The 16,296-nt window shown below is 36.9% G+C and overlaps 1 protein-coding gene across 12 annotated transcripts in view; it reads left to right on the forward strand.

The window, feature by feature from the left end:
- BBX (BBX high mobility group box domain containing) overlaps nucleotides 1–16,296 on the forward strand; it is a 272,393-nt gene that overhangs the window by 93,491 nt on the left and 162,606 nt on the right. For 5 of the 12 annotated variants that reach the window (XM_078065702.1, XM_078065708.1, XM_078065696.1 and 2 more), the window contains one exon: nucleotides 14,847–14,920. The exons of the other annotated variants lie outside the window; for them this stretch is intronic. The gene's annotated coding sequence lies outside the window, so the exon portion shown is untranslated. The remainder of the gene's footprint in view (nucleotides 1–14,846; nucleotides 14,921–16,296) is intronic. 12 annotated transcript variants of the gene reach the window in all.

Genomic DNA, 16,296 nt, shown 5'->3' on the forward strand with positions numbered 1-16,296 from the left:
GATCTCTGGGTTGTGAGTTAGAGCCCCATGTTGTGGGTAGAGATTATATATTTATATAAAAGGATATGATCTGGCCAAGGGAACATAATTCCTTGAGTGAAATATGCTTCGGTGTGTGGAGATCTTTTTTTTTTTTTTTTTTTTGCTACGCAGTTTTGTTTTGTTTTGTTTTTGGAGATCTTTTGAAATAATGGGGGATTGTAAATGTAAGGAAAAGTCGTAGAACAGAATACACTACAGGCAGGCTGTAGCATGCTGCATAGGCAGTGGGAAACTTCAGGATTAGCAGGTCCTGACAACAGGTCACACCAAGTCCTGAAAATACTCCACAGTGGCAGTCATGGGTCAGGGTAATGATCTCTCAGACTTCTTTCCTTATTCTTCTTACAGTGCTGAGCTGAAGGAACTGTTGAGAGATCAGGCTGTGAGGGTGTCCTGAGATTTCAGTCCTGGAGCCCCTGTTCTCCTTATTCTCAGATGACCTCTCTCATCTAGACCATAGGTTTAACCTATGTATATTTGGATGATTCACAAATCCTGCTGTCTGATCAACTGTTTTCTGGTTTATTCCATGTAACACTCCATGTAAAAGAAAAGAGCACAAACTGGATCTCTGCCAACTAGAACAAAGTGTTTAACTACTTTCTCACTCATAACCACCTGGACACTCAGCTTTTCCATGATAGTAGGGTATTACCCCCTTGTCACTGCTCCGGCCTCTAAGCCCTTGGGCTCATTTTTGGGCTCATCCCCCATTTCACTCAGCAGCATCTGACTGTTTCCTAATCACATCTACCTCACAAAGTGCCCCAGGCAGGCAGTGCTGATAGTAAGCCACTTGGATGAAAATAGTGAAGATATTTAGATGAAAAGAAAGAATGAGATAGTCACCATAGAATTTCTGTGCAGTGGGAGAAAGTTAAGTGTTAGGGGGAAAAAACTAGTTTCTAAGTCTCCTGGCTTAGGGTGTCTAGGTTTTAAGCAAGATAAATTGTGTTTGATAGATAGTATAAATCTTATTCTCCCATGTTTGGCTAAAACGCTTCTCCTTGCTTAGCATTAGCTTAAAAAAAAAAAAAAAGAAGGGAAAAGCTAACTTAAGGCAAGTTTGGGGGTTCTATTTTGTTTTTAAATACATTGGCTTTATTTATTTAATTAATTAATTTATTTTTTAAAGATTTTATTTATTTATTTGACAGAGAGAGACAGTGAGAGAGGGAACACAAGTAGGGGCAGTAGGTGAGGGAGAAGCAGGCTTCCTGCTGAGCAAGGAGCCCATTGCGGGGCTCGATCCCAGGACCGAAGGCAGACGCTTAACGACTGAGCCACCCAGGCGCCCCAACACTGGCTTTTTTTAAAGTAGGGGTCTCTTGCATATAAATATTACAAGTGTTTGCATTTCTGCTTGGTATTTGTGCATTATCCATAGCAACCTGGTGACATTTCAATCCCAGATCATTTTTCCTTAGCTACCAAAGACCCTTTTCCTCCTCGCCAGTTGCTACCTATCTGACCTGTACCTATAAATTTTAAATTTACTTTTAATCATAATAAATATCAATAGTAGTTATTTAAAATTTTAAGTATTTAAAAACTTTCCAAGTTATGCTTGCATATATCCTATCATTTTAAGAAAAATTCACTTATGGGAAGAGATCCTTTGCTCAATTCCAAACTGAATTGAAAGTGGTATTCAGATTACTTAATCTAGTTGCCTTCCATTATTAGCACTGGCAGTGAAGAGCTGGCTAACGTGTCCCTAATACAGATCCTAGCTGGAACCTTTCATGAAGTCTTAGAAATGCTTGTTTTTACTTGTTTATTAGTCCTTTTCACTTTTGGAAGTACCTAGGTATATCTACCTATAATTTATTTAAAGTTCATTTTTACTGAGGAAATGAAATTTGAAAAGTTAGGGTTGTGGGAGTTTGTGTTTTGCTCTTATGTTAGATGTTTGGGATAGCCTTCAGAGAAGGGTTCACACAATAAAAATGTTCGGTTACAGAAAGAGCTCACCGGGCAGGTACCAGAGTAGTTATCTGTACAGTGGAATTTTAACTGGAAGGGAATGTCCTCTGGCAGGGAACACTGGCAAACTCCCTCAGGAAGTCAATTATAAGGTTTGTTAATCCTACCAAAATATTAACCTCATGATCTTCAATCCCAGAGTGCCTTCTCCACCCTGCAAGTTCAGCTAAAAATACACTGAAAAGCAGATTTCCTAAGGTAATGAAATGAAAATGTGGACCTAAATCTGTAAGATACAAATTAGAAAATAAGATCCCTTGTCAAACATGAATATCTGACAAATTCTTTGCTCTCTTAAATTAGTAGCCTAGTCTTTTGGGATGTTAATAAAATCATGATTTAAAAAATGCACATAGAGAAGCCTTGTGGTTGAATGATTTACTCATCTGATAATTTTTACTCTGGAAATGTTTTTTTCTTATTTGTGAAGTTGATGAGTATGGCTCTGTCTTCTTAATATATAAAAATGGAAAAAAAACTTGTTATTACTAATTACTATAATAATTGTTTATAGATTTGAATGTCCATGAAGTGTTTTGTGTTCCAAAGAACAGTTCTATAAATATAGATAATCATTCCATTTACTTTGAATTTCTTATAGTAATCAGTTTTAATTCATTGTAACAATATGAGCATATAACTTAGCAGGTTATAATTGAATTGTATTAATATTAAATCTTTATATGAAAAGTGTTTTAGTTAGAAACTAGCATATGATCAATTTTTAGTTGTTTAAACAGTTTGACTACTACTAGCATTCATTGTGATTTACAGTGCAAATAACTAAACTTTCCTTTGTTATATTATTGCACTAGCACATTCGGCAGTTGGAGCAAGGGGGTAGAGCTCTGTTTGCTGGGCACCATGACTGCTGGGCATAATGGATTTCAAGCCTCATGGCTTCCAGCTCTCATTTGCTTTGATTTTAGAAACCTAGAGAATCTTGGAATGCTCGGATCTTAGACTAAGGCATAGAGATCAGCCCTCAGTGCCCTGTGCGAATCCCCATGCAATAACTCCTACTGAAGTTTTTGCTTGAGCATCTCCATTGATGGAAAAATATCCAAGAGGAACTCACTTCAGTGAGACAGAAAGTGTTTTCTCATACTGAACACCCCAAACTGCCTCCTAGAAACATCTCTGTTAATTGATTACAGTTTTAAACTCTGAAACCACCCTATAAAATTATATCTGTTGCCTCTTCTTATGAGACCCCAAAAGGATATGAAAACAGCACTTCTTCCTTTCTAGAGTAACATTCTAATTTCCTTCAGCCATTCTGCCCCCAACAGGGTGCTCAGCCCCTGTCCATAATCTGGCAATGATCTGGTCCAGAGGCACTTTGAGTTCTTTCTGTCCTCACCTGATAACAGACAACAGTGGGTAGAGTGGACTCCTGTCCTTTCTTGCTGAACGGTGTAGTTCTTCTAAGTCTAATTTCTTTTTGAGTACTTCACACTGCTGACTTATATTGCAATATGTCATTTTACATGCTTTTCAGTTAAGGTAGGCATCCCCTGTTCTCTACTTTGAGACTTTTATTTGTTGCAATTGATGCTACTAAGTTTAGACTACAGGTGTTATTTTTCAGTGATACAAACAAAGATGGCAGAGCCTACTTACAAATCTGTGGACATGCTTTCACGTTACCTACCTACTTTCATTACTCCACATATAGAGATATTTTTACTTAAACTTAATAATGCCTTTTAGCATGCAAATTTTACTCCTCAGTGAATATTGTCAATATTCTCAGTCATTCATGTAAGAGCAGGTTTTGATATGGAAGATGGTAGAATGAAACTCGCCAGTCCCTGTGGTAAGGTGAAGAGTCTTTGGGGGAGAGGAGATTTGTGAAGAAAGTTGGAAGACACCAGACCTCAGCTTTAATTTTGCTTAGGATCGATTCTATAGTACTTTTCTTCTTCTAATTTTAAACATTCATGTCACACATAAGCAAACAGTTCTTTGTGTTTGTTGAGACTCTTTGCCAAGTAGCTAAATGTTTATGGGACAGAAACTGTGGTGTTTGTTGGAACCTTACAATGAAATTTAGATGGTTACAGCTGCCTTGTAGTCTTCCTGAAATATGTGTCATATGGTATGTTGGTATTGTCAAATTTATCTTAGCCTTATCATTTCCATCTCTCTTCTTGCCCTAATTCCCACCATCCTCTTTGGCGAGTTAAGTGACCCCAGATCAGGGTGGTGGTGAAGGTGGGATGGGCAAAAGAGTTGAATCTTCAACTCTGTTTTGCTCTGAGAAAGAAATATGGCTCAGAATATAAGTAGAAGTGTTATTTGAGTTCTCATATTTGAACTTCAAAAGAGAGTTCCCTTTTAATAGTGCCTGTCCTCTCCTCTACCTCTGTTTATCTAATGTACCATTCTCAGTTCTCTGTAAAAATACCACATATTCAAAATACTCTGTAAGCTTTGGAGGGAGGAAGGGGAATGGGAGTGGAGTATGGGATAAAAGGGACCTAACTAGTTAATTAAAATTATCTTGTTAGCAATGTTGAACTTTGTTGCAGGTTTTACTATAAACTATAAAATTCCAAATCTATTCAAGTCTGTATCTTAGACTGTATCTTGAAGTTTTCTCAAACTTCATTATACAAAACTCTTGATGCTGACTAGATTCATTGAAGACTATGAACTACATGCCAGATCAGAATCCACAGTGTATTACTATTCTTCCTATTACTCTTCACCCCCAAAGTAGAGTTTTTCAATTCAAATTGAAGTTGAGTTTTAACTGTGTTGTTGAATCAGGTTTTTGACATTTCTGAAAAATACAAAAACATTCTTGATATAGCTAATGTTTAAAAGTATATCCTAGGTCTGAATTTACATTTAAATGATACTGCTTTCCTTGTATCTATCTTACTTCTGAAGTAGGAAATAAGTACTTGTGTTGTTGCTTTTTAAATTATAGCAAACTCTTTGGGATCTGAGTAACCATAGAACTCAGTACTTTTAGGTTGAGATTTTTGGTTGTGTGTATATGTTCATAGGTGAACACATCACATATTTATGTTCAACTTTTATGAAAGAGACCTGGGTCAAATAAGCTGATATGAGAGATTTTGTGAAGAAAATAATTTCCAATATATTATATGATACCCAGCTCTTTGGTTCTTTCTTGACTATGACTATCTATAAAAGTAATAAAACAAGTTACCAAGAAGATTCGGTTTAAAAAATTCTATTCAGCATAGTTTTGGTGTCATATTTTAATTCTTCAAGAATTGGTTATTTTTTTTTCCCAGAACTATGCATGGTAACTGTCACAAAGCAAAACACTGTATTACCAACTATTCCATGTTATGTTTTCCCCCTCCTCCTAAGTCTAAGAAAATATATAACTTCAGGCATGGAAAATGAATTGTGTGCCACTCTGTACTTAAGTATAAAGCACACATAACAAATTTCAAGACATTGGAAATGCCTTTAGAATTGATTTTAGATGTCAGATTAACATTAGCCAGTTTTTCAGTGTTTTTAAAACCTGAATCTTTTCTTTATAGGAAATCTAAATAGAAAGAGAAATTGGTGTTGCAGGAGTACAGACTGAAAATTTAAACATCTCTATCTATTGAGTGTCATAATGTGCCAAAAAATTGGAATTAATTTGTTGAAATTAGGATTTGAAATAACGTAAAATAAATCCGTGCTCCCTTTCATTTCTTTTCAGGAGATAGGTGGTCCAGTAGTTTTATGTTCTTTTTCTCTATTGCAACAAAAATATAAACCATTCTTTCTTTTCTCCTTTCACTTCAAGCACTAGTAAGAGTGTAATACATCTGTTATTTTGTGTATTGTGTCCCGATTCAGGTTTCGTACCCATTTCTCACCCAACCACAGCATCCAAGTGGAATAAGCTGATGGGTGGGCCTAGGTGATCTTTCTATTCCTGAAACTTGGGTAGAATTAGATCAGTCCCACACAAGGTACTTGGTCTGTGAGCATAGAGGACTATTTTCCCAAAAATCAGAGTGCTTCTTTTACCAGAAAATGGGAGATACATGTGTACTAGGTGGGCAAATACATTTATGTCTATTATAATCTACATAAGCCAGTACAGAAAAATGCGCTTTTGTGGCTGATTATTTTCTCATTTAAAAAAGGCTTTGACAGTGAGTTTCCTTTTTAGCTTGAAAAATTGAAAAATCTGATTTTGTTAATTATAAAAGAGTTAAAATTTCAAAATATTTACTAGCAGTTTTGTGAACCATGGCGACTACTCATGTCTCTAGGGCTGCTTCAGGATATGCCGTTCACTATTCACCTTGTATTGCATGTCATTGGTGGCCCTTGGGGTTGTAGAACGCTGAGCTCTGAAGGGTTGCTGTACTGGAGTTCATGACAAAGGATTTCTTTGTGTCTACCAGTGGGAATATCTGGAGAATATTTTCTTCGATTTTTTTTTTTTTGAATTGGCATAATTTGAACGAAATATTTTATATTACTTTAAATACTGACTACCATAGGAGTAGTAGCAACTAATGCAGGGGCATTTATTGGCGCTTAGTGGCTGGTGGAGCATTGTGCTGTACAGAGGTCGTTGTTGTAGGGCATGTGCTTAGTTTTAATGGAGGGCATAATTTTAATTGGTACAAGGTGTTTCTGGTGGGAGTGAGCATATTTAAAAGAGAATTACTGTTTATATATTTTCAACTGTCATTGTCTTGTCATTTTTAGTCAATATTCAATTTTTTTAAAGATTTTATTTATTTGAGAGAGAGAGAGAAAAAAAAGAGAGAGCCAGAAGAGAAGGGCAGAGGGAGAAGGAGAGAAGCAGACTCCCCGCTGAGCACGGAGCTCGAGGCGGGGCTCAATCTTAGCACCCTGAGATCATGACCTGAGCCAAAATCAAGAGTTGGATGCTTAACTGACTGAGCCACCCAGGCGCCCCATAGTCAGTATTTAATTTTAATATTGTTAGAATGAACTGCATTGACATTCACATTTTTTAAAGTTTAATAAACTATTTTTTTAGGGCAGTTTCAGGTTTGCCACAAAACTGAGTGGGAAGTACAGAGTTCCTGTAGACTACCTTCCTCCACGCATGTCAACAGACTTTAACATTTTTACTCCAAGGTATTTATAAAGATATTTAGAAACACAAAGAGATATTTTGCATGCTGATTTCTACAACTAAAAAATGTGGTTCTCTGCCTTCAGACTAGGAAGGGAAAGTGTTCCAGAGCCAGGAAGCATTCTCTGACCCTCTAACCTTGAGCGTGGAAAGTTAGGCCCTATTTTATGATCCTTTTCCAGGTAAATGTTGCTACTCTGAGGACCACAGGGAGAATAAAGATCTAATGTAACCTAGTCTGCAGCATCATGCTGTTCTATTGATGGTAAACCGGAGCCCTGGGTTCTGGCCTAGCTCTGACTCTAGCTTGCTGTGGTCCAAGGGGTGAATGGAGTGGACTGCAGTTCTCATATGCCACCAGCATTCTGTGATTCCATGGCTTATTGGAATCTCTAGTGGGGAATGACATCACATCCTGCAGGGTTAGCAGAGTGGAGGAATGGGGAAAGCACTGTGAAGACCTGGGGTATTTATTGGACACAAACCAGCTGAATGCCTTTTGTCCAGTCACTTAACCTTTTTGGGTTTGTCTTGGTTTCAGCTATGAAAATGTTGTAATTCGACTTCACAGTTTCCCTCTAAGGAAAGGTTTTGGATCTCTCTGATTTAAAGTAATCACTGTATAGTATTATGTGTCCCAGGAACAACTGCTTTGTCAATAAATAACTTCAAATAGAGTGTATTGACACTTAGTGTGGCTTTTGGGCAGATTCTTTGTGTCTTCATATCAGGAATATTCTTGCAATTCTTGCAGTTAGCATATCTGGATCAGCGTCTTTCTGTAACTAAGCTATTTGCTAGATAGACATTAAGGCACTTGAAAGGGACAGGGACTTTTTCTTAAATAGTACAGTTTTTTTTAAAAAAATAACACAATGTAAATTTCAATAGAAATGTGCATTTTATTTATTTTTTATTTTTTTAGATTTTATTTATTTATTTGTCAGAGGGAGAGAGAAGAGAGAGTGCACAAGCAGGGGGATTGGCAGGCAGAGGGAGAAACAGGCTTGCCTCTGAGCAAGGAGCCCAGTGTGGGACTCGATCCCAGGACTCTGGGATCATGACCTGAGCCAAAGGCAGATGCTTAACTGACTGAGCCACCCAGGCATCCCAGAAATGTGCATTTTAATAACATCACATAATTTTGTTATATTTTTATACTTCTTTAAATTGTGCAGTTTAATTAATTAATTCGGGAAAAAAGGGAAAGACCAGTGACCTTTACCTCTCAGAACAGGATATTTTCCATTTAAAGTTAATGTAAATTACAAATGACTAACTTCCTTTTTTTAATCGAATGACTTTGGACTAAATTGTTTAAGTAAATGTGATTTTCTATATATTGTGAATTACTGCTGAAGTGAAAACAGGTGAAAGGAACCCTTTCTTATGTCAAAGGACAAGGTGGTCTTGAGGTTTGTCTAGTGGGTTTTATTCACAGAACGCCTCCCTGAAGGTTCAGACTAATTCCTAAAGTGTGTAGGCCAGGCTTTATTTGGTCTAACCCACGTAAAGCATAGGCACGTTATCCCACAGGGCTGAGATTATCCTAACCTTGTATTTTCCAGCTCAGTGCTCAGTGGCTTGATAGAGCTAATGAATCTTCCCAAAGTACCTGGGGGTTCCCTGTTGGTATTCCTGATGTAGCTGCTGGCAAGCATGTTTTTATACTCTTCCTGGAAGTGAAACTCCTTCTGCCTTAAATGTGCAATTTCCCCTGCCTGAGAAGGTCAAAGGCACATTTATGTAGTTCACAAGAGTATAAAAGAGGCATTCAGTGCTCCCCTGCCACGCCAGCTGACGGGACTAATTCTTACTCATTTTCCACCTCTACTTAAGGAAACTGCAGAAATTCATGGTTCCACCATGGTTCCTGAAACAACAATCTTATTGCAAATGAACATTATAATAAAATATCCATATTATCAAATCAGCTCATGTACCTCAAAATTGGTAGGAGTAAAAAGTGGCTGCTCTCAGACTATCAGAGTTAAACATATGTTAAAACCACCTAAATTAAAACAAAATCTATAGCGAAACCCCACTGGAAAAACTAGCAATTCACTTAGCATCCAAATGCTGAGAATATTCAAGGCAGATTTCAGTGCTTTCACAATGTAACTCTGTTAAATGCCTTTCTATCATTTAGTTTTAACTCTAGTGAGATTACTAACATTTATTGAGCACGTACTATATGTCAAGCCCTTAGTATTTATATCTTATAATAATTGAAGGCAACCTAAATTTAGAGGTGGAGGGATTGTTATCTCCATTTTGTAGGTGAGGAATGGAGACTCCAAGAGTCCCAGGAATTGGCCCACAATTACAGGGAGTAAATGGTGGATGCAGGGTTTGGCCCTGAGGTCATTGTGCTTTGCAGAACACCATGCCGCCAACTATACTCTGTTCCCTGAGACTATGGAGAAAAAAAAATGAGCAAATTGTGTTACTTTCTCATTTGCCCACATTTCATGTTCCACTTTCTGATGTGAACCCAGCACTTCCGCCAGATCTGCTTCCTATCCCTTCTAGCATGCTTCTTCCCATGTGCCCGTAACACTCTCCTCCATCTCCTCTCTCCACTGGTGCTGGAGGTTCCAGCTTTATTCATCTTCTGCATAAAGATTCCCATGTGCATCCTAACTTTTTAGAATTCTTGGCTTACCATTTCAGCATACATTTCTATTATTATTTAATGTGTATGTATGCGTGTGTGTGAGACAGAGGGTGTAATCACCCAACTAGATCATCAGCTTCTAAAAAACAGCAACTCTTATACTACCTTTTGCAGTGTTAATACATGGTGGTCATTATCTCAAGCTGTATAAAGGTTCTGTCATTTGCATCTCTGTGCTGTTGGCATATAGATGGGTGGTAGTTTTTAAAGCATCATTTTATAATTGGTCAGTTTTGAGTGCTGAAAGGGAGAGGATTTCCAAGTCTTTCATCTTGCTATTATAAGAGGTCCATGTTAAACAATGATTGCTAGAATTTTTGTTTTCTGCCTGCTAGTGTTTTCTAACAGCTGACTGGAGTCCAACTGTAATGACTTAGAAGTTACTTTGGTGTACTGTTAGATATCTAGCGAGCTCTTGTTATGCCTTTATTACTGTGTTTAAGATGTCTTAACCGAAAGGCTCTGGGTCCTGAGGAAATGCAAGGGTGGGGGTGGGAAGGTGACAAAGAGGTACTTTGGATTTGGATTTTCTTTTAAGAGATTTCCATTTTCAGTGTAGCTGACACTTGCAGTATCTGTTAAAGATTGGTGCCTGGCCAGAATGCCTGTGAAATAGCTGTGGTTTAAGCTTCAAGTATAAAGGTTTTAACAAAAGTGTTGGCAATATAATGTATGAATAAAGACAGCACTTGTTAAAAAGCATCTATATGTGTGTGTATGTGTACACGTCTATGTGTATGTGTGTGTCTTTATAAGTATATATCTCTCTGCAGTTATCTTTGTTCGTATGAAAAAATTTTATTTCGTGAAGTGACTTAACTGGAAGTCAGACTATCAGCTTATTATTTCTAGGAAAAGCATCCTTGGCCTGTGGTGTGGGCCACAGTGACCTGAGGTGGGGAATTCATTGGCCAAAATTGCAAAACAGCTGGTATGCCTTTTCAGTACTGTACTATTGAATAATGTGCCTGATGCCGCTACTGAGGAGACTAAAGGGATGTACAGTGTAGTGGAGTGGGTGGGAGGCCTTAGGCACACACAGGACACGGAAGGCTAGACTACACATATGCTATATCCCACAGAAGTAAGAGCTTGGAGTTTGTATTTAAGTTTTATTTGTAGCATGTAGTATATAAAAGAGTGAGTTGAGGAAAATATAAAAATTGTACTCATGTAAAAAAGTAGTTTTAAGACAGGAAAAATCTTTTAAGAGAAGCTGCACTGTAAAGTATGGGGATTGGACTACATGTCGCTGGGAAAATGGAGGAAACCAGTGAAAGACTTAGCGCAAGAGTGGGTATTAAGACTGTTATTTGTGACCTGGACTTGTTTTGGCTTTCAGAGGTCATGCTGACTCTTGGATTAGAAATGCAGTCTCTTTCAAAACACAAACATTGAAAATAATAATTTTCAAATGTGCTTTCTTGGGTTCTCCATTTTGTTTTGTTCAGGTGTAAAACCATGAGTATTCTATTTTTCAGGAGGATGAGGAAAAATCTATTTCCTTTTCTAGCCGTTTGGCTATTTTTTTTGTTGTTTCTGGTGCCGTAAGTGGAGAGGCATCTGTACCATGCATTGTATCATGCCTAACAATTTTTTTTTTCATTTGAATGTAATTGTTCCTTAGCAAATAATTGCAGTCCAGAATGACTTTTATTGAGCTTGATTGAATTAAGGTTATGTATGAAAATGAGTTAGTTAAAGCTTAATCTATTACCCGGAGAATTGATGAAAACATCAGAAAAGCAGTCATTCATGGGGATTAAATATTCCTCCATGTAAGTGGGCAACATGGTTGCCTTGGAGTCCCTTCTGCACTGACCGGGTAGTAATGACATCAGGGTGCAAAACACACAACACACACTGTTGGCCTAAAAGGGGAGTTTACCGTGATGTGCCTTTGAATGTTATACTGTACATTAACACTAATTGGGAGTCTGTCTCGTTGTAAGAAGTGGCACCTCACCTTTTTTAGTATAATAGGCTTTTCAAAACATAGCACCCCAAGGGGCAATGTGTAAGCTGTGCCAGAAAGCCAGTTTCTCTGGGATCTTTCAGTGGTTGCTTAGGCCTGATCTTTAAGATAGGTTTTTCACATGCCAAGTCAGATGCCCAATTTGTGGTAAGAGGTAAATAATAGATATTAATAGATAGTTCTCCCACCTGCCATGAAGTTTCTCAGGGGGAATCCTGAGCTGTGCCTGATCGGTCCTGCTAGGTATGCGTCCTCTGGGGGAGGCAGTGTAACGGGGGGGGGGGGGGGGGGGCAGGCCTTGAGAAGGATCCTTAAAGAGGCAGGGAGCTCTAAGGACGAGAATGAGGGTTGAGAGGAAGCCAAAGTGGGACTCGGAGAACACAGGCCCAGCCTGAGGCCTTTCCCCCTGCTCGTCCAGCAAGCCCCGTCCTTCTGACCCATCACACAGCCACCCAGTTCCAGCAAATAGCAACACCTTGTCAAGTATTTGTAATGCAGAGCAGCTTACGCTGAAACTGCTTTTCTGAAGCTACTCATGTGGGCATCTGTAAGAGCCAGATACAATCTGGAGTCTCTAAGGTTGGCTCTCAGAGAACTCAAAGGGAGTCTGTCTCAGGCAGGATCTTCAGCCTTGAATTTGACCTCTGGCTTCTCTTTCCTAGTCAGTTAAGTCCAGCAAGATTTCTTTGTTACCCTGAGTTTTAAAACCCCTTTTGGCCATGGCATACACAGCATAGTCAGCCTTCTTCCTCTCCCTCCTGACTTATCCAGAGATAGTTGTATGACAGTTGATACATTACTGAATTGTAATCAAAATAAGGTATAGTTATGGTCCATTTTTTGATTGATAGATTGATAGATTATAAATATACTGATTTTATATATATATATACACATATATATACATATATATGATATACTGATTATAGAAACAAACTAATCGAGAAGGGTACCCAAAGATTAGTGAGAATTTATTTTTGAGCTCCTAAAAGAAGTTCTGTGTATAGGATATATTAGCATATTTTATTTCCCAGATAACATGTGCTCACTCTTGAAAAAGTAAACGAATCTTTAAGCCAGAATAAGAATTAAATCGATGCTGTCAATTAATGATGGACCCTCCTTTCCCAATTTTGGCAAATATAAATTTTTTTTTTCGTTTATACCGATTTATTTACCTGACAGTCTTTTATGGTTACTTATTCGTGATTTTTACTCATTTATTTTACATCGTTTCTTTTTTTTCTTTGCACTGTTTATTTTATTTTATTTTATTTTTTTTAAAGATTTTATTTATTTATTTGACAGAGAGAGAGAGAGAGTGAGCACAAGCAGGGGGAGTGGCAGGCAGAGGCAGAGGGAGAAGCAGGCTCCCCACAGAGAAGGGGGAGCCCGATGTGGGACTCGATCCCAGGACTCCGGGATCATGACCTGAGCCGAAGGCAGTCGCTTAACCAACTGAGCCACCCAGGCGCCCTGCACTGTTTATTTTAATGGTTTTTTTTTTTCTGTACCGGCTTTTATGGATTTATATGAAGAAAATTATGTGATTAAATATATGAGGTAGTGTATTTTTTTTATTATGTTATGTTAATCACCATATATTACATCCTTAGTTTTTGATGTAGTGTTCCATGATTCATTGTTTGCATATAACACCCAGTGCTCCATGCAGAATGTGCCCTCTTTAATACCCATCACCAGGCTAACCCATCCTCCCACCCCCCGAGGTAGTGTATTTTTTAAAACAGTATTTTTAACAATGTTAGTTGCCTGTTTTGTGATAATTAAGAATAGACTTCACACCACCATTTGGTTTTTGGAATTGTATGCTTCCTTAGTTAAAAACATAGTCATTTAATTTGAAAGTATTCATATGTGTCTTTTATATTTTGCTTCAAAGATCTGGATTTATTTTTTCATCCATGCTCTTGTTTTAAAAAATATGGATGAATGAGTAGTATCTTGTATGAAGCCACATGAGACCATTTAATATTTTATTCGTTGTTTCTAGCTATTGTTTTCTTCAGTAGCACTGGGTGACAATTGAATCATCTAAGTCTATATAGGATTACTCAGATGAATCATTACACATTTTTTGATATTTATTGTAAGTTCTTCCATATCACAGTGGCTGATTAGGGATAAAACTTCAGTTATGCTATAAGATGACTAATAATATTGATAGAGCTGTAAGCCAGTAAGTGATACCCAGTTTCTAGAGTATGTTATAGCCTGCTGGTTGTAAAGAAATGTCATAATCTGCAGTGGGGTAGGAAATTGTCTCTCTTGGGTGAGTGTGAATTTAGTATACTACCATTGAAGCATCCTAGAAACTAAACAATTGTATTTCACATAGAAGCTGAAATAACTTAATTCTTAAAAGTGATGCAATTTAGGTATATGTGTCTATATTTGCAGTATTATTAATGTAAAATATTCCATTTAATTTTTGTGGACAACCTTTTGCTGATTTGATCCTCTTTCTTCTATTTACTTCATCACTTTCAGCTAGAAAGTATTTTTTTTTGGTAACATTTTATCTCTGTGGATGTCTCCCCCTACTCCTCACCTTTTTAAAAAAACTATTGCTTCACTCATTATCTTTAAAACATTTAAAAAATAAATGGTAAGATATTAATATCCTAACCACAGCTTATCTGGTTGTGTTGGGCCAGTCATTTAAAATAACTTGAATCTAGTTAGGATGTCAGCTTAACATCCTGTTTTTCCAGAGGATTTGCCGGCAATTCTGTACTTGATTTTAGCTAAAAACCTGAGAAGTGCTTGCCTGTAAATCTTTGTATCTGTAACTTTAATCTCAGAATTCCCATTGAATAATTTTAGTGACTGTCTTTTTGTTAAATTAAAGTTGACAAAAAACACTTTAGGCTGCTTTCTCTAAATAGTGTTAGCATAGGGATTTTTAATAATTTGCCCAATTTTGATTGTTTGGCTATTATTCATTGTGGGGGGTATAATTTTACGAAAGGACAAAGTGTCAACTTTGTTTGAAAGTCCTTCATGGCTCACCATTTAACCACTTTGCTATGGGTCTTTCACAGAATCCTGCTGCATCACAGAAGCTGGAAATTCTGATGTTCCATTAAAATCACAATGGAAAGTCTTGACTTGACGGGTAAGAGCAGCACTGCAGGTGCATCTTACTTACCTAGAAGCAGTGAAGCAGTCAAGAACTATGTGCTGTCAGAGCTGGTCTCAACTTTTTTCCTATCCGATGCATTCACCTTCTGTACTGATCAGGGAAGTGTGATAATTTTGTGTGGTTGTTTTTGTTTTGTTTTGTTTTGTTTGTGAATTATTCTTTTTTTAAAGTGACGTTTTAATCTCCATCATCAAGTAAGTTAAATTTTCCTTTAAAATCATGAATTTAAAAAAATTAACTATTTCACAATCTCTGATTTGTTTCTCCACAGTGATGTGCTGTTGGTGAAAAGTTTGACTTGAATAAATTGAGGTTACATACCTAAATAAATACTAAATCGATCTGTTCCCCATAAGCTATTGCTGTTTGTGTACTGCCTTCAGCTTTGATTAAAAAATGAACCAGTATCAAAGCATTATGGAGTGTTTGTTTTAATCTGTTAAAAATAATAGAGGCAGGTATAGCAGTGTTATGAAACTGTTTTGAATTTGAAAACCACACAGTGAAGAAAAAGTTGAGGTTGTAAAGTATGTATGTGTCAAATTATATCAGACTCTGAAACTCATAGATACTATAACTCTGTCCTTGTACGTAAGTTATTTTCAAAGCTGTTTCTTCAGGAGAAAAGTTTTTAATGGTTTTAAGATACGGCAATAGTATTTTCAGATTAATTTTAATAATGGTTACTTACATGCAGAGTTGTCTCAGTCTGGGAATAAAATGTGTGATGCTTTACTGATGTCTGAACACTTGGTGGTGAACTGATGATTTAAAGACAGGAATTTGATGTAAATTAAAATGAATATTGTTTAGTTGCAGTTTTCAGGACATGAACTTAATCTCTGAGTAATTGTAAGTTAATCTTAAATCTTTCCTGTTTTTAAGTATTTTGATTTGTTAGCTTTTCAAATCTGTCTATATCTGTGGCTACCTTCATGTTTTAGTAAGTATATGACTGAACGTTGCTTTTATCATGCGAGTATAAATATAAGGCCTTTGAGCCATTCTTCTGAATGTCATTGTCTAAGATTATACATATATTGTAAAATATGTACAGTTTAGCTTGAATGTGTATTTACTAGGATATTTAAACACCAACAAAATTTTAGTGCCAGTGAGAAGATTGGGATTTAGTTACCATTTTTCCTCCTTTCTATGCTATTCTTTAAGGCACAATTAAGTTTCAAATACAAATTCTGTATTTAAGAGTGCCAGTTAGCATAAGTTGATTTTGGTTTTATTGGGTCAGCAGAATAGACTATAGAATATTTGAATATTGATACTGAAATTTTAAATATGTTCTCAATTATTAATCCAAAAGGGAGTTGAATGTAGTGAGGTTTAAAGAA

This window comes from Halichoerus grypus, chromosome 1 (genome assembly GCF_964656455.1).
Source record: "Halichoerus grypus chromosome 1, mHalGry1.hap1.1, whole genome shotgun sequence".
Taxonomy (NCBI): Eukaryota; Metazoa; Chordata; class Mammalia; order Carnivora; family Phocidae; genus Halichoerus; species Halichoerus grypus.